Source organism: Procambarus clarkii, chromosome 3, assembly GCF_040958095.1.
Source record: "Procambarus clarkii isolate CNS0578487 chromosome 3, FALCON_Pclarkii_2.0, whole genome shotgun sequence".
In the NCBI taxonomy this organism is placed as follows: Eukaryota; Metazoa; Arthropoda; class Malacostraca; order Decapoda; family Cambaridae; genus Procambarus; species Procambarus clarkii.
Window position 1 is genome coordinate 6,589,350 of NC_091152.1, and position 26,672 is coordinate 6,616,021.

Sequence of the window (26,672 nt, forward strand, 5' to 3'; positions counted from 1 at the left end):
TTACTCCAGTCTGAACACATATAAGTCCCACAGGCTGGTTACTTCCACACAGACTATGTGGCTTGTGGCGTCACTTCCATGCCGCAATATGTCTAAGTTTACAAGCCCTTAACTCACTATTTAAACGCAGTTCCAACCTCGGCCTGCCAGAATGTTACATTGTAAAAAATGCATGCAACATTTACAGACATATAAATTCAGTTAAATACCACAATTTATTTGTGGAAAAGTCTTACCCATTGTAGTCGGCTGCCGGTCATACCTCTAATCATGAACTACACTTGTAAGAAAATGAATGGCCACTCTAATCTTTGTGCAAGAACCGGAAACGAGATACTTCCCGATAATTGACGATGTCGCTGTGAAGTATAACTTTAAAATATCACGCGATTTTACAAGAACTCGGGGAACAAACACAGCGTGTGACTCGACTTGGCAAATAATAGGGCTTCTCTCTCAATCCTCCCTCACTCGTTTTGTTTGAGAGATAATTTATACTTTTAAGGAAGGAGTGATATTGATTTTGTATTTATTGCTATATATTTTAGTTAAATATATGTAATGAAAATAAGCATCAATCAGTTCTCAGACTGTATGAATAATATTTGTATATAGACCCCTATTCGGATTATTACATATAATTTTGGTGACATCACAGTTCATTTGCTTTCATAATGAATATAGAAATTAATTACATCCTCCTATTTAGGAGAAATTTAACTTCAAATTTATTTTAATGATTTTATGAAACAGAAAATATATTTTCCTGGATTATATGTAATTAAATAATATTTAAATAAATTTTAATAATCTAGGTGGGGGAAATTACCACATAATTCTGGGAGGGAGAATACATGTAGGATTCCACTATTTAGGACTGGCTGAACACGTTATTACTCTTCATTAGAATTATTAAAATATTTTTTTAATTTGAATGTGAACGTGTGTGTGACATTACATACAGGATGGATGTCCCTTATTATAGTTGAGAGTTGTGTAGGTCTCTTCATGATTTCTTCTCCAGCCAACTCCAGTAGTGCTAACTTTTCTACTGACATGAGGCTAATGGTGGCTTTGTACTTCACTTTTACTATCTTCAAGATTCCTTGACTATCTAGGTGAACAGAGACAATACAGTCTATAGGCCACTCTGAGCATGTGCTTTCGCTGTCCACCAGAACAACATCGACAGGTTGCAATTGTATTATGTTACAGGGTTTGGTAGCCCCATAGAAATAATCATGCAGAGCAGTTAAATACTCCAGATCCCCAACATCATTCCACCGACTGATTATTCGCAACAGATCTTTATGACGCTGAACAAAGTCGCTCTCCCAAATGTAAGAAGGATCTCTTGGGTCCTCATCAGTGAGGGTTGCAAAAAGGTTGAGAGGTTCTCCATACATCCAATGAGATGGACTAAGTGACTCATGTGAGATATCATCAGAAAGGTAAGTCAGCGGTCGGTTATTGCCGCTGGATTCAATTTCCGTGACAACGGTGTGGAGTTCTAATTTTTTAGCATTGCAAGGTTTTCCTTATACAGCATTTTCACTGTCCCAACAATTCTCTCATTCAACACTCCATGCCACGTTGCTCTGGGTGGTACAAATTTCAAGTAGCACTGCCGTTCATTCAGGGTAGTGCGAACAACTGGGTGGTCCCAGATCTCACTCAGGCATGTTTCATAAGCCACCAAATTGGACCCGTTGTCAGATATTATCAAATTAGGGCAAGATATGCGTGCAGAAAAACCTGTGGAAAACCTGGACAAATGGTGGCACAAGTATATAGGTAAATGTAGGCCTTAACAGGGAATTTATCCCTGGTGCTAGTTAGGGTCACAGCACCTATGAAGTGAACTCCTGTGGCCTCGAAAAGACGAAAGTTCACTACTAGTTCCTTAGGGAAGGGTGGGGGTCCTGGGTATTGAAATACCCGAGCATCGTACCTCCGGCAGGAACTACCGAATTTAAGTATTGACAAGCAGTCTGGCGACTTTGCGGAAGCCAGTACTAATGTCACAAAAAGGTTAGAATATCTAGTACCCCCTCCCCTCATGAACAGTGCAGTGTTCGGAAATGTAAAGTACAAGCAATCTGCTTTTCCAGTGATTCTGCATGAGGAAACAAGGATGTTTTACTTCAAGATCAACATCTTCGTGATGTAATCTGTGAGAAGTCCTTGTGAAACGCTTTTAGGCATCAGATCATAAATGAAAGAAGGAGAAAATGAACTTTGGAGAGTTAATTTTTCAATTACCCCCGACAGTGAAGAAAAATGTAAGAAATATTGTGAAGATTCTTGTTACAATTATTAATCTTACTCTTTTAGTCATATTCAACAATATATATATATATATATATATATATATATATATATATATATATATATATATATATATATATATATATATATATATATATATATATATATATATATATATATACATATATATGTGTTAGAAAGAAACAAAAGAGAAAGCGCACGTTTCTAATATGTTTAATTTTACAATGCTTGTGGAAATACAATATTTTTTGTTGTTTAATTGTCTGGGGAGATATTGAGATTGTCTGGTTTGCCGACTCTAGAACACGCAACATATAATTGTTCATGTGAGAAGCTATCCGTGTCTAGATATAAACTGCACAATTCTAAAGATTGGTCCTGAGCTTTGTTGATGGTGATTGCAGACGCCAATCGAATTGGAAATTACAATATTTTAACTGAAATGGCATATCTGTTGGAATCATAGAAATGCGAGAAATAAGGACATCTCCCCTTATGAAAAGTCCTGCTGTCAAGATTGTTGCTTCTACACTGTCGAATCAGCGACGATTAATCGTGGCTGATTAATTTTTTTACTGCAAGCCGGGTCGCGTTGCAAAGTTATGCCTGTTTGATATTTTGCAACATGATAATTGGCACTCCGATTTTTAATTGACATACGTGTGATGGTATCCCTGGCAGATCGAATGAATTAAAAAATCTGTTGGATAATTAACCGCTTCATCTGCTTCCTCAGCAGTATCGACGGACTTGTATGTGACTGCCTCGCTTTGAATGTTAGACTGAAAAAATTGTTAAGTTCGTGTGCCGGATGCTTTGAAAATGTTGCACGTGGGAGTTTCAATGAATTGCATGTTCAATGGCAATTTCAAAGTCCAGGTAGCAGTTCTTCCACCTGGTAGCAATGTTGCAGTTTTTCCGGACGATGCAAGAGATAAGGCTATGCCATTTTGGGATCGAAATACTGACAGAATGAATCTAATAAGGAAGGTTTTACCAGTTCTTCCTGGCGCATCTAAGATTTCTCTAAGCCCGTTATTAACAATTAGAATTATTTGACTGTAAATGCCTTTTCGCTCATGTGTTAGATTAGGAATATTTGATTGCACATTCGACAACAGATCACCCGTGTTGTAACCTTGTTCACGACGCAATCCTACATCGAACGAAGCTGCAGCAGATCGATTCGGTTATGGCATTTCCAATTGATTGAGAACTTTGTTCGCGATTTCTAAGCACAAATCTTCAATCATTATCAACGCTTCGATGTAGATTTCTGCTGTGAAATCCATGTTCATATTTGAATTTTCCTTGCGTATTCGACGGACAATATCTTGTGTGCGATTTATATTTCTCCCATAACTCTGTTGGAGGTGAAGGAGAGCCGGTGGTCAATATGATTGCAAACAATGCACGAATTTGATTTGGATATGACGTGTTAGACGCGTCATTAATACATACACCCTAGTGTCGGTCGTTCTCCAATTAATTCAGAGCTTGACATTCACTATGGAAAGTGGCATGTGTAACGCCGTTGACATATCTGAATTGCTGGAAGACGTTGATCCAGGCACATTTACCAACAGCATGCAAAGAAAGGACCATTCATCTTGATTGGGATGCACAGTGGATGTCTTACTATAGTAGTTTATTTGAATATGCCAAGATGTCCGTCGACTCGGTCTCCTCGTTTGCCTCATTCAAATAATTTTCTACTGGCATTCCACGTGTAATACGTATGTACTTTTGACAACGTGAAGAAGGCAGTAATGTTGTAGCCGGTGGATTCACAGCTGTTTGTTGCAAATTTTCAGCTGTGAAATAAATGTGTTTTTCATTTTCTTGTTTTCAAAACAAAACCAAAAAAATACTAACGAAATATTTCAATTCAAACATAGATCAATCGACACAGCTCAATTTTACCACCAATTGCAATGAAAAATAAGAACAGTTAAAAAAACGAAATGATTAACAATGAAAAAAGAAACAAATAAACTATACTCACTATGGTAAACAACGCAGCTCAATTTCAGCGCAGTCACAAAAATAAATCAAAATCTATGAAAAATCAATTTATCAATGCAATCGGAATCATTGAAATGAAATCATAACGTATTTTGAATAGCATGTGTTGCTCTTACGTGCAACAGATGGCACGGTTTTCCCAAAAAATCACATTTTTACCTGTCACAGGTGTGGCATCTAAATAGTAGGTATATAAAAACATGCACGTATTCGAAAGGAAGGTTGTGTCACAATTTCAAAGCAATCAGAGAAGAACTTTCGGAGATTACAGCATGTGTTCCTCTTTCGTCCCACAGATGGCACTGTTTAAAAAAAAACTCATATTTTTTCCTATTAAAGGTGAGGCATGTATATAGTAGGTATATAAAAACACTCGTCTATTTGAATGCAAAGTTTTGTAAAATTTTCATAGTTGCCAGATCATGTTTATCTGCAATAGAATAAGTTTCGTGAGTTTCAGAGTCAATCTTCCCTTCATCTAAGAGATCAATATATATATATATGTCGTACCTAGTAGCCAGAACGCACTTCTCAGCCTACTATTCAAGGCCCGTTTTGCCTAATAAGCCAAGTTTTCATGAATTAATTGTTTTTCGACTACCTAACCTACCTAACCTAACCTAACTTTTTCGGCTACCTAACCAAACCTAACCTATAAAGATAGGTTAGGTTAGGTTAGGAAGGGTTGGTTAGGTTCGGTCATATATCTACGTTAATTTTAACTCCAAGAAAAAAAAATGACCTCATACATAATGAAATGGGTAGCTTTATCATTTCATAAGAAAAAAATTAGAAAAATATATTAATTCAAGAAAACTTGGCTTATTAGGCAAATCGGGCCTTGCATAGTAGGCCAAAAAGTGAGTTCTGGCTACTAGGTACGACATATATATATTTATATATATATTAGTATATTTTGGTAGCAGTCTTTCCTGTAGACATATTTTATTAAATATGACCGAAAAAGTAAGATTAATAATTCTAACACGAATTTTCTCAATCTTTCGTACATTATGCTTCACTGTTGGAGGTAAATCAAAAATCACTTCTCCAAAATTCATTTTTATTTCTAGTCTGACGCGACACGGGCGCGTTTCGTAAAACTTATTACATTTTCAAAGACTTCACAAATACACAACTGATTAGAACTTGCGTTTCCCTGATTTTATATCTACATTTGAGTGAGGTGGGAAGGGTGATGTGGCATTACATTTGAGTGAGGTGGGAAGGATGATGTGGCATTAGAGGATATTAATAGGGTATTAAAAGTATCAACACAAGACAGAACACGAAACAATGGATATTGAATAGAAGTGTTTGTAGAAAGCCTATTGGTCCATATTTCTTGATGCTTCTATATTGGAGCGGAGTCTTGAGGTGGGTAGAATATAGTTGTGCAATAATTGGCTGTTGATTGCTGGTGTTGACTTCTTGATGTGTAGTGCCTCGCAAACGTCAAGCCGCCTGCTATCGCTGTATCTATCGATGATTTCTGTGTTGTTTACTAGGATTTCTCTGGCGATGGTTTGGTTATGGGAAGAGATTATATGTTCCTTAATGGAGCCCTGTTGTTTATGCATCGTTAAACGCCTAGAAAGAGATGTTGTTGTCTTGCCTATATACTGGGTTTTTTGGAGCTTACAGTCCCCAAGTGGGCATTTGAAGGCATAGACGACGTTAGTCTCTTTTAAAGCGTTCTGTTTCGTGTCTGGAGAGTTTCTTATGAGTAGGCTGGCCGTTTTTCTGGTTTTATAGTAAATCGTCAGTTGTATCCTCTGATTTTTGTCTGTAGGGATAACGTTTCTATTAACAATATCTTTCAGGACCCTTTCCTCTGTTTTATGAGCTGTGGAAAAGAAGTTCCTGTAAAATAGTCTAATAGGGGGTATAGGTGTTGTGTTAGTTGTCTCTTCGGAGGTTGCATGGTTTTTCACTTTCCTTCTTATGATGTCTTCGATGAAACCATTGGAGAAGCCGTTATTGACTAGAACCTGCCTTACCCTACAGAGTTCTTCGTCGACTTGCTTCCATTCTGAGCTGTGGCTGAGAGCACGGTCGACGTATGCGTTAACAACACTCCTCTTGTACCTGTCAGGGCAGTCGCTGTTGGCATTTAGGCACATTCCTATGTTTGTTTCCTTTGTGTAGACTGCAGTGTGGAAACCTCCGCCCTTTTCCATGACTGTTACATCTAGAAAAGGCAGCTTCCCATCCTTTTCCGTCTCGTAAGTGAAACGCAGCACGGAACTCTGCTCAAATGCCTCCTTCAGCTCCTGCAGATGTCTGACATCAGGTACCTGTGTAAAAATGTCGTCAACATACCTGCAGTATATGGCCGGTTTCAAGTTCATGTCGACTAAGACTTTTTGCTCGATGGTACCCATGTAGAAGTTTGCAAACAGGACACCTAGGGGAGAACCCATAGCGACCCCATCTACTTGCTTATACATATGCCCATCCGGGCTCAAGAAGGGTGCCTCTTTAGTACAAGCTTGGAGTAGTTTCCTCAGAATACTTTCTGGCATGTCAAGAGGAGTACAGGCTGGATCACGATACACTCTGTCGGCTATCATTCCGATTGTCTCGTCCACAGGTACGTTGGTAAACAGCGATTCTACGTCCAACGAGGCTCTTATCCCTGTGGCCCGTGCGCCCCGCAGTAAGTCCACAAATTCCTTTGGAGACTTCAGGCTGAAGGCGCAAGGAACATAAGGAGTCAGCAGGCCGTTGAGTCGCTTTGCCAATCTGTACGTGGGTGTGGGTATCTGGCTAATGATTGGCCGAAGTGGGTTTCCAGGCTTGTGCGTCTTGACATTTCCATACGCATATCCAGGTTTATATTCCCCAATGATCTTTGGCAGGTGGAGTCCGGATTTCTTGGCGTTCACAGTTTCGATCAGTTTGTTGACCTTTGTTTTTAATTCGGCTGTAGTGTCCTTCGTTACCCTTTGGAACTTAGTTTGGTCAGAGAGTATGATGTTCATTTTCGCCAGATATTCGTCTTTTTTAAGAATGACATATATTGGCGACTTGTCACCTCTCCTGACAACTATCTCCTTGTTCTCACGAAGGCTTTTAGCTGCCGCTCTAAGCTCGGGGGACAGTATGGTGCTTCTGTAGTTGCCTCGATTCTTTCCTCCTTCTGCAATAAGTTCTGCTTGTAAGGTATCTTTGGTAGTGACCTTCTTTTGTGTCTCGAGGTCGAATATGTCGTCCAACAGAATTTCCAACTCCACTTTCCGGGCCATTTCACTCGGTCTGGACATAACATGACAGTTTATGCCCAGATTTAGGAGAGTGACTTGGTCCTCAGTGAGGTTAATTCCTGCAAGGTTCAGGAAGCCATCTCTTGGTCGTGGAATTGCCATAGGTCCTCCATATAATGTTGTTAGTTTCTTGATAATCCTTGTTTCAGTGCTGAGGTGATGTTGGTCTGTGAGGATGTCGAGGTGTTGTTCAATGCGGGTACGGATACTATGGTCGATGTTGCTATTTCTCCACTCGTTTGTAGCATGAAGTAGTTGCGTTTTTTTGTCTTTGATTTCATTCTCTGCCTTGTATATCTGATCACGAATCAGATCCTGGCGATATTTTATCGTGAAGGCTTGATTCCTTGCTGCTGGGTCGTGCACTTTAACATTAGTATATTTTGGTAGCAGTCTTTCCTGTAGACATATTTTATTAAATATGACCGAAAAAGTAAGATTAATAATTCTAACACGAATTTTCTCAATCTTTCGTACATTATGCTTCACTGTTGGAGGTAAATCAAAAATCACTTCTCCAAAATTCATTTTTATTTCTAGTCTGACGCGACACGGGCGCGTTTCGTAAAACTTATTACATTTTCAAAGACTTCACAAATACACAACTGATTAGAACTTGCGTTTCCCTGATTTTATATCTACATTTGAGTGGGGTGGGAAGGGTGATGTGGCATTACATTTGAGTGAGGTGGGAAGGATGATGTGGCATAAAACCAGAAAAACGGCCAGCCTACTCATGAGAAACTCTCCAGACACGAAACAGAACGCTTTAAAAGAGACTAACGTCGTCTATGCCTTCAAATGCCCACTTGGGGACTGTAAGCTCCAAAAAACCCAGTATATAGGCAAGACAACAACATCTCTTTCTAGGCGTTTAACGATGCATAAACAACAGGGCTCCATTAAGGAACATATAATCTCTTCCCATAACCAAACCATCGCCAGAGAAATCCTAGTAAACAACACAGAAATCATCGATAGATACAGCGATAGCAGGCGGCTTGACGTTTGCGAGGCACTACACATCAAGAAGTCAACACCAGCAATCAACAGCCAATTATTGCACAACTATATTCTACCCACCTCAAGACTCCGCTCCAATATAGAAGCATCAAGAAATATGGACCAATAGGCTTTCTACAAACACTTCTATTCAATATCCATTGTTTCGTGTTCTGTCTTGTGTTGATACTTTTAATACCCTATTAATATCCTCTAATGCCACATCATCCTTCCCACCTCACTCAAATGTAATGCCACATCACCCTTCCCACCTCACTCAAATGTAGATATAAAATCAGGGAAACGCAAGTTCTAATCAGTTGTGTATTTGTGAAGTCTTTGAAAATGTAATAAGTTTTACGAAACGCGCCCGTGTCGCGTCAGACTAGAAATAAATATGAATTTTGGAGAAGTGATTTTTGATTTACCTCCAACAGTGAAGCATAATGTACGAAAGATTGAGAAAATTCGTGTTAGAATTATTAATCTTACTTTTTCGGTCATATTTAATAAAATATGTCTACAGGAAAGACTGCTACCAAAATATACTAATGTTAAAGTGCACGACCCAGCAGCAAGGAATCAAGCCTTCACGATAAAATATCGCCAGGATCTGATTCGTGATCAGATATACAAGGCAGAGAATGAAATCAAAGACAAAAAAACGCAACTACTTCATGCTACAAACGAGTGGAGAAATAGCAACATCGACCATAGTATCCGTACCCGCATTGAACAACACCTCGACATCCTCACAGACCAACATCACCTCAGCACTGAAACAAGGATTATCAAGAAACTAACAACATTATATGGAGGACCTATGGCAATTCCACGACCAAGAGATGGCTTCCTGAACCTTGCAGGAATTAACCTCACTGAGGACCAAGTCACTCTCCTAAATCTGGGCATAAACTGTCATGTTATGTCCAGACCGAGTGAAATGGCCCGGAAAGTGGAGTTGGAAATTCTGTTGGACGACATATTCGACCTCGAGACACAAAAGAAGGTCACTACCAAAGATACCTTACAAGCAGAACTTATTGCAGAAGGAGGAAAGAATCGAGGCAACTACAGAAGCACCATACTGTCCCCCGAGCTTAGAGCGGCAGCTAAAAGCCTTCGTGAGAACAAGGAGATAGTTGTCAGGAGAGGTGACAAGTCGCCAATATATGTCATTCTTAAAAAAGACGAATATCTGGCGAAAATGAACATCATACTCTCTGACCAAACTAAGTTCCAAAGGGTAACGAAGGACACTACAGCCGAATTAAAAACAAAGGTCAACAAACTGATCGAAACTGTGAACGCCAAGAAATCCGGACTCCACCTGCCAAAGATCATTGGGGAATATAAACCTGGATATGCGTATGGAAATGTCAAGACGCACAAGCCTGGAAACCCACTTCGGCCAATCATTAGCCAGATACCCACACCCACGTACAGATTGGCAAAGCGACTCAACGGCCTGCTGACTCCTTATGTTCCTTGCGCCTTCAGCCTGAAGTCTCCAAAGGAATTTGTGGACTTACTGCGGGGCGCACGGGCCACAGGGATAAGAGCCTCGTTGGACGTAGAATCGCTGTTTACCAACGTACCTGTGGACGAGACAATCGGAATGATAGCCGACAGAGTGTATCGTGATCCAGCCTGTACTCCTCTTGACATGCCAGAAAGTATTCTGAGGAAACTACTCCAAGCTTGTACTAAAGAGGCACCCTTCTTGAGCCCGGATGGGCATATGTATAAGCAAGTAGATGGGGTCGCTATGGGTTCTCCCCTAGGTGTCCTGTTTGCAAACTTCTACATGGGTACCATCGAGCAAAAAGTCTTAGTCGACATGAACTTGAAACCGGCCATATACTGCAGGTATGTTGACGACATTTTTACACAGGTTCCTGATGTCAGACATCTGCAGGAGCTGAAGGAGGCATTTGAGCAGAGTTCCGTGCTGCGTTTCACTTACGAGACGGAAAAGGATGGGAAGCTGCCTTTTCTAGATGTAACAGTCATGGAAAAGGGCGGAGGTTTCCACACTGCAGTCTACACAAAGGAAACAAACATAGGAATGTGCCTAAATGCCAACAGCGACTGCCCTGACAGGTACAAGAGGAGTGTTGTTAACGCATACGTCGACCGTGCTCTCAGCCACACCTCAGAATGGAAGCAAGTCGACGAAGAACTCTGTAGGGTAAGGCAGGTTCTAGTCAATAACGGCTTCTCCAATGGTTTCATCGAAGACATCATAAGAAGGAAAGTGAAAAACCATGCAACCTCCGAAGAGACAACTAACACAACACCTATACCCCCTATTAGACTATTTTACAGGAACTTCTTTTCCACAGCTCATAAAACAGAGGAAAGGGTCCTGAAAGATATTGTTAATAGAAACGTTATCCCTACAGACAAAAATCAGAGGATACAACTGACGATTTACTATAAAACCAGAAAAACGGCCAGCCTACTCATGAGAAACTCTCCAGACACGAAACAGAACGCTTTAAAAGAGACTAACGTCGTCTATGCCTTCAAATGCCCACTTGGGGACTGTAAGCTCCAAAAAACCCAGTATATAGGCAAGACAACAACATCTCTTTCTAGGCGTTTAACGATGCATAAACAACAGGGCTCCATTAAGGAACATATAATCTCTTCCCATAACCAAACCATCGCCAGAGAAATCCTAGTAAACAACACAGAAATCATCGATAGATACAGCGATAGCAGGCGGCTTGACGTTTGCGAGGCACTACACATCAAGAAGTCAACACCAGCAATCAACAGCCAATTATTGCACAACTATATTCTACCCACCTCAAGACTCCGCTCCAATATAGAAGCATCAAGAAATATGGACCAATAGGCTTTCTACAAACACTTCTATTCAATATCCATTGTTTCGTGTTCTGTCTTGTGTTGATACTTTTAATACCCTATTAATATCCTCTAATGCCACATCATCCTTCCCACCTCACTCAAATGTAATGCCACATCACCCTTCCCACCTCACTCAAATGTAGATATAAAATCAGGGAAACGCAAGTTCTAATCAGTTGTGTATTTGTGAAGTCTTTGAAAATGTAATAAGTTTTACGAAACGCGCCCGTGTCGCGTCAGACTAGAAATAAAAATGAATTTTGGAGAAGTGATTTTTGATTTACCTCCAACAGTGAAGCATAATGTACGAAAGATTGAGAAAATTCGTGTTAGAATTATTAATCTTACTTTTTCGGTCATATTTAATAAAATATATTATATATATATATAATATATATATATAATATATATATATATATAATATATATTATATATATATTAATATATTATATATATATATATTGTGATGATAATCTTTTTCAAGAGAGATTGAGCCTGCTCTTCTCTACATGAAGTTACGTATTTTATTCAAGAATAAGATGCTGCCTTCAAGATACGTCTCTCAGTAGCACAAAACGTTTTGACCAGGAGGCAAAACGTATCCAAAACTCACCCCCCTACTCCACTCCCTCCACGCCGGCTCGTCATCAACCAGCCAGCTACCCTTCCCAGCCTGCCTGCTCCTGATTCGTGACTCGCCAACTGCACATTGCACCTCAGCGCCCTCTACCTGAGTCGATATCTAGGCTTGGTCCAGCCATTGAAGTCAGAATATCCTTGTGCTCTCAAGCAGTGAACAACTAACTGATGTATGTGTATCTGCTAGATGTTTCGCAGCTAGCGCTAATATTCTCAGCACCTGAATATTTTTCACCTTTAACTTTATTATTTTTGTAGAGTAACTTCATCCCTATTATTCATTTATGTTATATTGTTTTTGACTTGTTCTTTTGCACTGTACATTGCCAAGAGATTGTCTTTGTTTATAATTTGTTTATTAATTAAAGTTTCATTGTTCATACTTTGTGTTTTGTGTGTCTTCCCTTACTTTACCACAGAAACACAGAAAACAGGCAAGCAGTCTATTTCCTTTTTGTAAGTGTGACTAGGCATTGACACCTACCATTGGAGGACTGCCGAACATCTACACTCCAACACTTTCCATCACATTTAATGGGGGCCTGTCCGGGAGCTTCACTCAGGTACTATTTCCAGAACGTCAATTTGTGGTAAGCGTACTTGGCTTAGATACAATTGCTTTTCAATATTTTCATTACTTTTTCCATTTATATGGTGCTGTGTGTATTGTGCATTCCGAGAGTAGCATATAGTGAGTGTTGGATAACTTTGGATTACGTGGTGACTGTAGGCCGCAGTCATTCTCTTAATTGGTCATCCTTCTCTCCGTGTTATTGCTCGTGTTTTCCACCTCTTGTCCCTAGGATATTTCTCAATCTCACACAGATCATCATTTTGGGTTCCTTGGTACTTTGGTTTGTCTTCGGGTCAAAGCACCCTATCTTCTGCAATCCGACCGAAGGAGGAAAAAGAGGGACAATGTTCCTCTAGCACGGACTACGTTGCTGAGTTGAGACCTCAGAAGTAGTTCTCGTCACCAGTTGACACTCGCACCCCTACACATCAGTCAGAGATGAGGATATTTACTTAGGTAGGGAATTAGCTTTCTTTTTTTTAGAGCACAATGTTCGCTAATTCTGTAAGTATCATATTTCATTTAGAGGGAAAACCCTTGCTTCTGTCCTATAGAGACCCAGCAAGGTATGCCTACATTCGTGGACTACCTTATTCACTTTTGGAACAATTAAATGTTTCATTTGTTTTAGAAACTATCAGTTTCATTTATTTAGTAGGATTTTCTTGCCCTTATTCTATTACATTGAGTACCGGGTACAAGATTTCCTGCACTTTGATTGACTAATCATTTACCATTCTAAAATTAACATTAATTGTTAAATATTAAATTCTACAGGATAGTGACCAGTTGCCACGTTATCCTGTTACTGACACTTACCATATCATAAGTATTCGTTGTACATTTTTTTGCTATTTTTCACCATGTTTGGTCTCCTAGCTTTTCGTAACGATCCAGCAGGTGAAAGAGGAACCTTAAGTCGTGCCAAGAGGATCGAATTACAAACTCTTGCTCACGAGTATCAACTAGATGTTCCCCATGGAGCCAACGAAAATGAATTGCTTAACTTAATAATGGATCACCTCTTAGATGAAGGGAAGATTGACTCTGAAACTCACGAAACTTATTCTATTGCAGATAAACATGATCTGGCAACTATGAAACTCAAGCTCGAACTTGCAAAACTCGAGCGGGAGCAACAGCAAGAAGCTCTACAAATCAAATCAGAAGAAGCTGCAATAAGGAAAGAAGAGCAAGAAAGAGAGGCTGCCCTGGTGAAAGAAGCCCTCCAACAACAAAAAGGAGCTCTATAACTGAGGGAAAGAGAAGCTGCAATCAGGAAAGAAGAACAGGAACGTGAGACTGCACTACTCCGTGAGCGTGAGCGAGTACAGCTTGAAGCAAAATAACGTCACCTGGAGATACAACGCGAGCATGACAAACAGCAAGCGGAGATGGCTATAACATGTCATCAACGAGAACTCACGTTGGAAACTAAACACCACACTCAGAGCCAACAAGCTACCTCTAGTCTTCCTGTTAGTTTCAATGTCTCCCATGCAAGTAAGTTAATGCCACCATTCGTTGAGACAGAGATTGATGTCTTTTTTACCACTTTTGAGACCCTAGCTAATAAACTTAGCTGGCCTGTAGATCAATGGTCTACCCTTCTCAGAGTGCATCTCACAGGTAAAGCTGCAGTTACTCTCAGTACCTTAGCGTCTGAGAATGACTACCAGACCCTGAAGCAAGCAGTGTTGGACGTCTACCTTCTCTCCACCGAAAGCTACAGACGAAAATTTCGTGATCATCTAAAGGCAAGTACCACCACCTTTCTAGAATTTGCCAATACCAAGAAAAGATATTTCATGAAATGGCTGGAAGCAGCACATGTCTCTACATTTGCAGAACTCATCAACCTCATGCTAGTTGAGGAATTCTTGAGACGTGTTCCCCCTTCCGTCCGTTTATATTTAGCAGATAAAGAAGAAACCGACTACATCAAATGTGCTAGGTCGGCTGACACCTACAGCCTCATCCACCGGCTGACACCAAAACCACCTTCCAGTAAGAAGTCTTGGTACAGTTACGATAAAGTGAGTACAGATCAAGCGAGCTCACAATTGTATTGTAAGTATTGCAAACTCTATGGACATACCATAGATAGATGTGTGAAGGCTCAATACAAGAGCAATGAATCTACTAAACCCAAACAGACTCCTCCTAAGTCCGGTAAGCCTGGAATGAATGTTGGTGTTCATGTTAATGATCTTTCTCTCCTCAGTAAACACCTGTATCCTGGAACTGTCTCTACCAACGGTATAGATTCAGAGGGAAGTTTCAAATTGAAGATCTAGAGGGACACAGCGGCTCTTCAGTCCATTATGTTGAAATCGGCTGTGTCTAACGTCGCCTACACCGGGGAAACCGTCCTTATCACTGACCTCACTGCTACCACTCCGTATCCACTCGCCAGAGTCCACCTGGATTGTCCTTTTGTGACCGGTGAAGTCCAACGTCGCCTACACCGGGGAAACCGTCCTTATCACTGACCTCACTGCTACCACTCCGTATCCACTCGCCAGAGTCCACCTGGATTGTCCTTTTGTGACCGGTGAAGTCCAAGTCGCCATCAGGGAGAAGCCTTTTCCCATGTCTGGAGTGCAACTTCTCCTGGGCAACGACTTGGCAGAAGATCTGCAACCGTCCAACCTGATCATCATGGACAAACCCCAGGTGTGTAACTCTGTAGTGGACAATCCCATCTTTGAGTATGTTTCAGCAGAGTTCCAAGAAAGTGATGAAGTTTCTCCTCCGGTTTTGGTGACCACCCGTGCACTAGCTGCACGCTCGCAACCAGCTGACTCTACTGCTGCTACCGCTGTCCCTCACGACCCTCTGAATCTACCACCAAATCTTACCAGTTTGGAGTTCCGTAAGTTACAGAGGGAAGATCAATCATTAACACCATTATTCTTCCTGGCTGAAACTCAACCTCACAGTATCCCTGGGTTCTTCCTAGAGAATCAGTTGCTCTACCGCAGATACAGACCCAGCAAGCTGAAGGAGGATGACGATTGGGCCAATGTCGAACAACTAGTGATTCCCACCAGCATACGGCCGGATATTCTACACCTGGCCCACGGAGCTCTTTCTCACTATGGTTTCAACAAAACCTACCACGGAATCAGACATGACTACTACTGGCCAGGTATGGTAAAAGACGTAAAGCAATACGTACTACAGCATAGCTCCGTTAAACATACATACCCAAGCCATCCAGCATTACCCACAGCCTACCACCAGGAAGCAGCTCCTGTGCTTCCTTGGTCTTGCCTCCTATTACCGTAGGTTTGTGAAGAATTTTAGTACGGTGGCGACACCATTGATCTCTTAAACCAGCCCCAAGCAACGGCATAATTGGACCATTCAGTAGACCATTGCTTTTGAACAACTTAAATTCCTGCTCTGTTCTAATCCTATTCTAGCCTCGCCAGATATCACGAAGCCTTTCATTCTCCATGTCGACGCCAGTGGTACCGGCATCGGGGGTGTCCTGATGCAACAACGAGGCGAGAATGTTTTACCTGTTAGCTACTACAGTTACAAGTTAAAAACCCACCAGAAGAATTACAGCACGATCGAAAAGGAACTACTCTTCATCGTCCTGAACTTGCAGCACTTTGAATAGTACCTGCAAGGTGCTCGGTCTACCACCATCTACTCGGACCACAATACCCTACGCTTCCTGCAGCAAGCCCAATTCAACAATCAACGGCTTCTACGATGGGCTTTATATCTGCAGAATTTGAACCTGGAGATCTTCTACATCAAAGGTTCTGACAACATCATAGCAGACGCCCTCACCAGAGTTTGTGAGGTAGAGACAGCTCCACCTACTACTCTACCACCTGAAGACGTAACTTCCTCCGTAAGTGCAGACTTCGGGGGAGAGTTGTGACAATAATCTCTTTCAAGAGAGATTGAGCCTGCTCTTCTCTACATGAAGTTACGTATTTTATTCAAGAATAAAATGCTACCTTCAAGATACGACTCCCAGTAGCACAATACGTTTTGACCAGGAGACAAAATGTACCCAAAACTCACCCCCCTACTCCACTCCCTCCATGCTGGCTCGTCATCAACCAGCCAACTACCCTTCCCAGCCTGCCTGCTCCTGATTGGTGACTCGCCGACTGCACACCTGCACACTGCACCTCAGCACCCTCTACCTGAGTCGATGTCTGGGCTTGGTACAGCCACTGAAGTCAGAATATCCTTGTGCTCCCAAGCAGTGAACAATGATATATGTGTATCTGCTGGATGTTTCGCAGCTAGCGCTAATATTCTCAGCACCTAATTATTTTTCACTTTTAACTTTATTATTATTGTAGAGTAACTTCATCCCTATTATTCATTTATGTTATATTGTTTTTGACTTGTTCTTTTGCACTGTACATTGCCAAGGGATTGTCTTTGTTTATTAATTAAAGTTTCATTGTTCATACTTTGTGTTTTGCGTGTCTTCCCTTACTTTACCACAGACAGACAGAAAACAGGCAAGCAGTCTATTTTTTTTGTAAGTGTGACTAGGCATTGACACCTGCCATTGGAGGACTGCCGAACATCTACACTCCAACACTTTCCCATCACAATATATATATATTTGTATATTTATATATACATATATATATATATATATATATATATATATATATATGTATATATATATATATATATATATAATATTATATATATATATATATATATTATATATATATATATATAATTTTTATTTCTAGTCTGACGCGACATTTGAGCGCGTTTCATAAAACTTATTACACTTTAAAGACTTTAGTTTACACACACACAACTATAACTGAACAGAGCTTAAACATCTTCGATTTTATACCTGCATTTGGGTGAGGTGATATGTTATAACAGTTTTGGATGAGGTGAAAACAAACTTTCAACACAAGACAGAACACGAAACAATGGGTATATTGGGTAAGTTAAAGGGAAGAATGGAAGTAACTGCAAAGGGCTTATTGGCCCGTATTTCTTGATGCTTCTATATTGGTGCAGAGTCTTGAAGTGGGTAGAATATAGCTGTGCATTAATTGGCTGTTGATTACTGGTGTTGACTTCTTGATGTGTAGTGCCTCGCAGATATGAAGCCGCCTGCTATCGCTGTATCTATCGATGATTTCCGTGTTTTTTGTTAAGACTTCTCTGGTGATGGTCTGGTTGTGGGAAGTTTGAGGTCTGGAGAGTTTCTCATGAGTAGGTTGGCCGTTTTCTTGGTTTTATAGTAGATCATCAATTGTATCTTTTGATTTTTGTCTGTAGGGATAACGTTTCTATTAACAATATCTTTCAGGACCCTTTCCTCCGTTTTATGAGCTGTTGAGTGACTCTCAGACTGTGCCCCAGTTTCTTCAAATCTTAAAACACATTCTACGTAAGTATGTAAAGAGTACGTAAATTTGCTAATGACAATCTATTGAAAGCTCGGGAGAGGATGAAGACTAATTTCGACCAACGCAGCAAACTAAGGAAATTTAAACCAGCAGACTTCGTGTTGGCATACCTTCCTATCCCAGGTTCTCCATTGAAAAACAAGTTTTCAGGACCTTACCGTATCAAGGAGTGCAGGAACAACAACTACGTTCTTGAGACTCCTGATAGGCGGCGGAAGACCCAGTTGTGCCACGTCAACCTCCTGAAGCAGTATCAAGGTATTCCCCCTACTGTGCTGATATCTGTCTCTACATCTAAAGGTCCATACCTCCACAGTGAAACCTTCCCTGCTTCTCCCGGAAGCATTAACACTGAATTGGTGATTTCCAAATCGGAAATCCTACCTGATCTTCATCCCAATTTACAGGACTATAATAGTGCTCCTTTGCCATGTTCTAATCCTATTCTCACCTCGCTAGATATCACGAAGCCTTTCATCCTCCATGTCGACGCCAGTGGTACCGGCATCGGGGGTGACCCAATGCAACAACGAGGCGAGGAGAATCTACTTGTTAGTGACCACAGCTACAAGGAACGACAGCACAATCGACAGGGAGCTACTCATCGTTCTGAACTTGCAGCCCTTCGAACCGTACCTGAAAAGTGCTCGGTCTACCACCATCTACTTGGACCACAACCCCTTACTCTTCCTGCAGCAAGCCCAATTCAACAATCGACGGCTTCTACAATGGGCTTGATATCTGCAGAATTTCAACCTGGAGACATCTACATCAAGGGGTCTGACATCATTATAGCAGACGCCTTCTCCAGAGTCAATGAGGTAGAGGCAGCTCCACCTACCACTCTACCTCCTGAAGACGTAACTTCACCGGAACCGCAGGCTTCGGGGGAGAGTTGTGACGATAATCTCTTTCAAGAGAGATTGAGCCTGCTCTTCCCTACTTCAAGTTACGTCCAAAGATAAAAGTATAAGATGCTACATTCAAGATAGGTCACCAGTAGCACAAAACGTTTTGACCAGGAGGCAAAACGTACCCAATTCCCCCCACTCCACACACCCTCCACACGCCGGTTCGTCATCAAACCAGCTAACTATCCTTCACCAGCTTGCCTGCCCCTGATTGGCGACTCGCCGACCGTGCACCTGCACTCCGCACCTCAGCGCCCTCTACCCGAGTCGACGTCTGAGCCTGACCAGCAATCAACTTCAGAATATTCCTTGTGCTCTTAGCGTTGACATCTCTCTCTGGCATACTAGCTCATTAGCTTGTATACGAAGGGAGGTTTCAGCCATAGCCGATATTCTCAGCTCCATATTAACATTGTAATTTTGTGTTTCACATTGTCTTTGCAGTTCTTTATTATTTTCATTGAATTTTTAACTCCCCGACATTTGTCTTTATTTTCATTTATGTTTAAAGTAAATATATTAAAGTTTCATTGTTCATACTTTACGTTTTACGTGTTCCTCCCTCTAACTTACCACAGACAACAGGCAAGCAGTCAATATTTGTGTTTTAAGTGTGACCAGGCTTTGACACCTGCCATTGGAGGACTGCCGAATATATATGTGTATATATATATATATATATATATATATATATATATATATATATATATATATATATATATATATATATATATATATATATATATTAGTATATTTAGGTAGCAGTCTTTCCTGTAGACATATATTATTAAATATGACCGAAAAAGTAAGATTAATAATTCTAACACGAATTTTCTCAATTTTTCGTACATTTCTTTTCACTGTTGGAGGTAATTCAAAAATCAATTCTCCAAAATTCATTTTTATTTCTAGTCTGACGCGACACGAGCGCGTTTCGTAAAACTTATTACATTTTCAAAGACTTTAGTTTACAAATACACAACTGAATAGAACTTACACATCTCCGATTTTGTTTATATCTACATTTGAGTGAGGTGGATGGGGTGAGGTGTCATTAATAGGGTATTAATTTCATCAACACAAGACAGAACAAGAGGAGGCATTAATAGGGTATTAATTTCATCAACACAAGACAGAACACGAAACAATGGGTATTGAAATGGAAGTGATTGTAGAAAGCCTATTGGTCCATATTTCTTGATGCTTCTATATTGGAGCGGAGTCTTGAGGTGGGTAGAATATAGTTGTGCATTAATTGGCTGTTGATTGCTGGTGTTGACTTCTTAATGTGTAGTGCCTCGCAAACGTCAAGCCGCCTGCTATCGCTGTATCTATCGATGATTTCTGTGTTGTTTACTAGGATTTCTCTGGCGATGGTTTGGTTGTGGGAAGAGATTATATGTTCCTTAATGGAGCCCTGTTGTTTATGCATCGTTAAACGCCTAGAAAGAGATGTTGTTGTCTTGCCTATATACTGGGTTTTTTGGAGCTTACAGTCCCCAAGTGGGCATTTGAAGGCATAGACGACGTTGGTCTCTTTTAAAGCGTTCTGCTTTGTGTGTGGAGAGTTTCTCATGAGTAGGCTGGCCGTTTTTCTGGTTTTATAGTAAATCGTCAGTTGTATCCTCTGATTTTTGTCTGTAGGGATAACGTTTCTATTAACAATATCTTTCAGGACCCTTTCCTCTGTTTTATGAGCTGTGGAAAAGAAGTTCCTGTAAAATAGTCTAATTGGGGGTATAGGTGTTGTATTATTTGTCTCTTCAGAGGTTGCATGGCGTTTCACTTTCCTTCTTATGATGTCTTCGACGAAACCATTGGAGAAGCCGTTGTTGACTAGGACCTGCCTTACCCTACAGAGTTCTTCGTCGACTTGCTTCCATTCTGAGCTGTGGCTTAGAGCACGGTCGACATATGCGTTAACAACACTCCTCTTGTACCTGTCTGGTCAGTCGCTGTTGGCATTTAGGCACATTCCTATGTTCGTTTCCTTAGTGTAGACTGCAGTGTGGAAACCTCCGCTCTTTTCCATGACTGTTACATCTAGAAAGGGCAGCTTCCCATCCTTTTCCATCTCGTAAGTGAAATGCAGCACGGAACTCTGCTCAAATGCCTCCTTCAGCTCCTGCAGATGTCTGACATCAGGTACCTGTGTAAAAATGTCGTCAACATACCTGCAGTATATGGCCGGTTTCAAGTTCATGTCGACTAAGACTTTTTGCTCGATGGTACCCATGTAGAAGTTTGCAAACAGGACACCTAGGGGAGAACCCATGGCGACCCCATCTACTTGCTTATACATGTGCCCATCCGGGCTCAAGAAGGGTGTCTCTTTAGTACAAGCTTGGAGTAGTTTCCTTAGAATATTTTTTCTAAGGAAATTTCTAAATATTCTAAGGAAACTACTCCAAGCTTGTACTAAAGAGGCACCCTTCTTGAGCCCGGATGGGCACATGTATAAGCAAGTAGATGGGGTCGCCATGGGTTCTCCCCTAGGTGTCCTGTTTGCAAACTTCTACATGGGTACCATCGAGCAAAAAGTCTTAGTCGACATGAAATTGAAACCGGCCATATACTGCAGGTATGTTGACGACATTTTTACACAGGTACCTGAGGTCAGACATCTGCAGGAGCTGAAGGAGGCATTTGAGCAGAGTTCCGTGCTGCGTTTCACTTATGAGATGGAAAAGGATGGGAAGCTGCCCTTTCTTGATGTAACAGTCATGAAAAAGAGCGGAGGTTTCCACACTGCAGCCTACACTAAGGATGTGGGACATTTGGGGCTTGAATCTGATTATTTAAATATTAATGTAGTAAATTAAATTACGAAGGACCACCTGCTTTTATAGTAAAGAGGGAAACAGAATTTCTGATCATTAGATAATTCCTAGATGAACCAGTAACTATGTATAAATACTAGAGAATATGATCATAAAATAATTAATGGGCTGTATAATTAAATGAATCAAACCCTCAAACACCTACATTGGGGGGTTATTACTGGAACTCAGTACGTCCAGGAACTAGTGTGGTTCGTTCACTAATCCAAATTATAATAATCTAATCCTATGAATTATAGTGAAACCAATATCATTACCATGAATGGGAACATAGATTATAAGTATAAATGATAATCACAATAACACATGTTAATCCAAGGAATTCTGCATGTAAGTAATTTCAGAAATTAATAAATGAATACAAAGGAATCTTAGCTTAATGACGATTCCTTTGTGTAAGTCACGACGCTTCCTCTAATTCCCTGGGCTCGGCTGGTGACGAGTGGGATGGATTAACATGGGAGAAGGCGGCAGGGAATTCTTCTCACGTGCTGCAAAACAAATATTTACAGTAGCAACTAATTAAACTACTGAATCTCTATGTTCAAGAAATTAAGTATTTATAGGTAATAATAATAATACCTGTGGTTTGGTGTTGGTATGTCGTCACGGTCAATCACCCAGCTACTATACTACCTTTACCGAATGCATCAAATAAGAGAAGATACTTAGCTAATATGGGCACTGTATAAGTTTTAAGATTGCCGAAATTCGCGTCCCAGGCTCTGGCTTCACCTATCCTGGATAATGGCGCGCTTCACTGGCGGTCACGTGTAGTCAAGAACCAGATTAAAAAGGTTCCTTATGTTACACTGACACCAGTTGAAGATATTATCTGCAAGGTTGTTCACGCCTCACAGTGGCGACTTTCATCTGAGGATGGATAACGTCTACCCTGATGACTGGGTAATGGCGTCTCCTCGTGAGCACGATGAGGACAGGTCTGCTCGAGAGCTTCCATCCACGTGTACTGGCGTGCTCCTCCCCACGCCGCATCTCGCGTTCATTAGACAAATTATTGTCATGAATATTAGTATTTCTCGCATTTGTGCTTGAAATGTTGGAGACTGGACGGGTTTATTATTTAGAAGAGGGAAATATTATTATTTGCCAATTTAGTGATAGTAAATATAAGGGAGAGGAATTAATGTCTCTCCATGGCATTCGCTTGTGACGTTAACTTTTATTACTAGATAACCGCTATGACTCTAACGCTCTATTCGGCTTTAGTTGGAGGTCAATTCATCTGTAATTAATTATCACACAGAATGCCTTGGTTATAGAGAATCGAATTCAATTCTCAGATACATTGGATATAATGTGTTTATTGTATGAAATCTGACGCAATACTGGCGTCGGGTGACGTGAGAATTCTAGCCTACTGCACAGATGAAATTATTAGTACATGAATTCTACGTGTGTTAATTTTACTTACTACAACAATCAGTAGAGTTAGTAATAATAATGAGAATACAACAGTGTTGTATTCGGTGTTGGAAATTTCCAACATAACTCCGGGGGGAGGATTCTAGGGTCGTAGTGTACTGTGGAGTACTGACCTATCCCGAAGTGATATTAAGATTAGTAGGTTAATATGTTAGTATGTTAGTACACACATAACGAACGTCCCGGATTTATCAAGGACTTACAAGAACTCAGTCTTGCTATTTACATGTCAAATGAAACATGTTACTTATAGCCTACACAATAATTAAAGAATTGCTCTTAGTTGAGAACTATAATAGGCTTGTAGTTTCCCTTAGTGGAAACATGTATTAAATATTGAAACATTAAATGATTAAGTTATCGGTAATCAGGAACTCTCTAAAGCTCACAATAAACTCAACAACTAGGGTCGCAGTGACATGTAATGGTGTATTACGTAGCTGCTGAATCGTAGGCAAACTCAGAATAAGTTCCTAAGAACTGATAACACTATTGTATAATTATACAGTAAAGTATTATTAGTCATTTAAGATCAAGGAGACTATGACACTACAGTAAGGTCACTGTCTAGGGTCGCTGTGACTTGTAACTATTGAGTTACTAGACAATAACATCACGCAGCATCATGATCACCCCAAATTCAAATGAGGAAATTGAATTTAATGTGCACTGCCGTGCAGTAGTCATTCTGACTGATGGTACAACTAATTTGCTAACTAGCTAAAATAATAGAAAGGTAGAGAACTGAAAAGTTTATTCATTAAAATCAAGGAAAATTCTGAGTCGACAGTGAGATTAGTAGCCTAGTCATTCTGACTTATGAGCTAATTAAATGGCAGCTCATAGGCTTGACACTGTAAACTGGTTAGTACGAAATCACCTTTACATGAAATTGAGTTTATTAAATCAGTCTCTATAAGTATAGTCAACTGTAATTATGGTGAGTACAGATTAGGCTAGTACTCAGTTGACACTAACTAAAGTCCCTAAACCTACCTAAATAAATGGTTTGATTTCTAACCTACCTAAGTAAGGGACTAAGCTAATTGTGAGCAAAAATGTACTCGAATTAACATTGTGAGCAGTATTGAGCTCATTAACAGTCGAGCTATATTGAACTCGTGAACATGGTGAGCTATATTGAGCTCGTTAGCAGTGCTAACAGGGTGAGTTACAGTGAACTCGTCAACAGTGTTGACAGGGTGAGCTGCAGTGAGCTCGTTAGCAGTGCTAACAGGGAGTTACAGTGAACTCGTCAACAGTGTTGACAGGGTGAGCTACAGTGAGCTCGTTAGCAGTGCTAACAGGGTGAGTTACAGTGAACTCGTCAACAGTGTTGACAGGGTGAGCTACAGTGAGCTCGTTAGCAGTGCTAACAGGGTGAGTTACAGTGAACTCGTCAACAGTGTTGACAGGTGAGCTCGTTAGCAGTGCTAACAGGGTGAGTTACGTGAACTCGTCAACAGTGTTGACAGGGTGAGCTACAGTGAGCTCGTTAACAGTTAACAGGGTGAGTTCAGTGAACTCGTCAACAGTGTTGACAGGGTGAGCTGCAGTGAGCTCGTTAACAGTTAACAGGGGAGTTCAGTGAACTCGAATTAACGAGGTGGAGTTTTGCATCATTCAATTATCATGACGAGCAGTGCTCGTGGCATGGGGAACATTAAAACGTTCGATTGTCATGGCGAGCAATATTAAGCTCGTACGCATGGGGAACAAGCACTCATATTATTACGTTAATTCTAAGGTGAGCTATATTAAGCTCATGAAGCATGTTAATTAACAATGCTAATGTTTAACGATAATGCATTAAACATATTAGTTCTGTAAATTCGCTTACGTATTAGTAAGTTTGCAAGTTTGTTCGTGCTGCGCTCCTACACTAAATAAGCAGAAACGAAAGAAAAACAACTCAAACAAATGGATGCAAGTATTTATCACTAACTCTTAGTGCAGAAAACATGGTATTAAGAAGGTTTTCTTGGCAAACCTTTAAGCGCAAGTATAGTGGACCAGTGGTCCTAGTGAATTTGTAATTACTAAATTGCTTGGATGACTTCATAGATTACTAATTAAAACCTAGGGATACTAGATTCTCTAGCCCAACATTACAATTTACCTAGGAAGACTGAGTGTGGTCAATTACTACTTGTCGAGAATAATTCTAGGTCTGCAGTGAATTCAAAAGTTTGGTCGCTGTGACTGTACTTGTTTGAGTACGGACCATTGGTTTTCACTGAGAGCTATGAAACATCTCGGCGAGTATCAATTGCACTACATTCAATCTGAGTTTATTACTCAGCTGCGTTTCTCCTTTTAGCTTGCTGCTGGAGAATTGATTTACTGCTGACTAATTTATTATTGTTGGCAGGCTTAGGCTTGTTCACATTCAGAACTTTACCAGTAAGTAAGTAGCCACCTGCAGATTGGAGCATATTCATTCCCAATCGTTTAACATGTCCAGTTATGAACTGTAATAGTAGTCGGCTCCTACTAGTACATCTACATTGTTAAGGCGGTCAGACGTTAACTTGTTGTCAGCCAAATTAATTTCACGTTCCTGCAGGAAGTGGGCTGTGTACCCCAGACCCTTAATATTTAAGTCTAAAGGTATTTGATCTACAACAATGGCTTGGACAGCCTTGGCATGACTACCTAGTCGTACAAGCGGTTGAACTACTGAGTATTCATGGGTTCCTCGATTTATCATGAACCCTGACAAGTTTAATTTTACCTGTCCTATTGGTTGTAAATTAAGTGCCTCTGCTGCCCTTTGAGTAATGAAAGTTCTCTGGGAACCTTAATCAAATAGTCCACGTATGGTGATCTTGGCTCCTCTGTTCTTCACTTGAAGTTGGGCAGTAGGCAAAGCAGCATCCACTTGAGATGCTTGTGAAGTTACGCTGTACACATCTCGCACCTTGCAGCACTGTACTGGTGTAGATTCTCTACGTCCTATTCTAGGATTGACATAATTAGTCCTAACTAATTTGCACAGTGCAGCATGATGCTTGCCCCTTCTACACCTATTGCAGGTGTTCAGTGGGGTGTCACAGCTGTTAACATTATGTGGTTTGAGACACCTAGTACATTTGTGTAACTGTTTGAGTCGTCTGACTCTTGTGTCTCTATTAGGATAATTAGTACATTTGTACAGAGAATGTTTTGATTGCAAAACAAGCACATTCCCCATCCTACAGATCGTTTAGGGGTTACCGATTTAGGTAAAACAGTATTTGCAGGTTGTGATGGTTTTGCTGTTGCATTTGCTTGTTATTTATTCTCTTGGGAGTACTTGGTGTACTCTGGGGAACCATTAACAGGCTCTTGGGAGTGCTCTTTGGACTATTAGGTCTCTTAGGAGCACCCGTGGGACTCTTAGG